We start from the raw sequence: 2,010 nt of genomic DNA, 5'->3' as shown, positions 1-2,010 counted from the left end.
CCACAGCAAAGTTGTCTCCCCTCCCCAATCTTAGCAAAGGCAAGTGAATACAGTGAAATGAAAGGGAAAGTTCAAATAAAACATGTTACCAGTATTAGTTGGGTCTTAGCGCTCTTCCTGAATGTGAATACATGCAGTTTTTATGGAAAAGTATAACAAAATGTATTAGAAGTGGTGCCTCTTGCCGAAGAATATCAATTTTTCATCTCTATTTTCTCTACATCTCTGCCAAGGGTCCGTGTTTGTGGTGGTAGTCGGGTGGGGTGGTGAATTGAGTCCTTCCTGTGGTACGCAGTTATGTTAGAGTTTTGGGGGGCATACCTGGTTCTGTCTGGGTCCTTCCTTAGCAAAGCTTTACTAGGATCACAGAATTTAGGGCACAAAGTCCCCTGCTGGGACTATGGCCCCCAGTGGAAGTTTTCAGCAATGGCAAACTTAATTTACCTCCATCTTGCCATGCTGCTCCCTAAACACTAGGAAATGGTATCAGTGGAGCTCACAGGACAGAGCTCTGTAATTACTTCTTCCCCTGGGACTCCGCGACTCATGGCCCTCTCAGTGGAATTCTTGCTTCAGTGCAGAAATCTGAAAGTCTCTTGAGGGCTTCACTTACTGTTGAGTGCAGAATTTTGAAGACTGGCACTGAACTCATGTATTTTTTTCTTTGCATAGTCCCCCACCCTAACATTTTTGAATTTTTTTTTTTTTTAATGCTCATCTTTGAGCCTACATTTAGGGATAATAGGTTTAAAAAAAATCTCTTATGTCAGATTTTGGTTTAATATTAGGAAAAGCTTCAATAATCAGGTTTTTAAATTGCAGAATGGGTACCTTGTGAAGTAGTGGACTCACCGTCACTGGAAATATTCAAACAGAGGTTGAACAAGCTGGGTATTTAGTTAACATGAATGTGAGGTTCCAGAATTAGGTCCAAGGTTAGGTTAGAAGGCGTCTACGGGTTTTCCATCTTGATGTTTTATGATTCTATGACATTTTATTTTTGAGTGCTATATATGTTTTCAAAGTTTGAATAATTATTATTTTTTATATATGTTTTCAAAGTTTGAATAATTATAAAGTTGGAAAACATTAAGATTTTTAGCTGTTGGTATTTGTGAAATAAATTCCCTAGGAGGAACGTGGCTTCTCTGAAGACCAGAATGAGAAATTTTCTTGTTTGTGGATCTCAGGTACAGAGGTATGAGTTACTTACACCTATTTTTTTTTTTTTTTTTATTAGTTCATGGTTCAGTCTCATCATAAATTCATGCAAGGTCCTACTCTTGTATGTATATCTGTCTCTCTGATTCATTCATTCACACACTCATTTATTTGTTCATTCATTCCTTTTCACCCATTTCCTGCTCTCTTTTCCTTTCCCTGCTTCCTCCTCCCCCTCATTCTAATGTGTTTGGTCTGTATCTTTCTGCTTGTATGTATTTTTTGTGAAATGTGTTTTGTGCACAGTGTTTTAATTTAAGTAATTGGTATCATAGGTACTATTATGTAGGTTTTTTTCTACCTCGTAGTATATTTTTAAAGTTTTTTTCCTATTTTTTATGCATAGATCTAATCTGGGCTTCTAGCTACTGGGTGGCATTCTAAGATATGCATCTACCATTTACTCTAGTGATAGACACATGAATTACTTCCAACTCCCACTACCACTGTAAATGTAGTGATAAATATTTTCATGCATATCCACTTATGGACTTGTGTGCAACTTTCCTTGGGAAGCATATATAGGAGTGGGGTTGTTGGGTCATTGGAGATTCATGTATTTAATGTATCAAAATACTGTTAGATGACTCTGCAGAATGACAGCAACATTCTAGATTCTCACCAGCAGTACTTGACATTCTACTACCCCACAAGTCCACCAACATTCAGCACTGTCCATCTTTCTAATTTTTGTCAATTTAATGCATTTTGTCAATTTAATGCATATAGAGTGGCAACTTGTTTTAATTGGCATATGTCTAAGTTTGAACATCTCCATATGCTTATGCT

This window comes from Loxodonta africana, chromosome 23 (genome assembly GCF_030014295.1).
Source record: "Loxodonta africana isolate mLoxAfr1 chromosome 23, mLoxAfr1.hap2, whole genome shotgun sequence".
Taxonomy (NCBI): domain Eukaryota; kingdom Metazoa; phylum Chordata; class Mammalia; order Proboscidea; family Elephantidae; genus Loxodonta; species Loxodonta africana.
The sequence above is the reverse complement of the archived record's forward strand: the minus strand, read 5'-3'. Positions refer to the sequence as shown.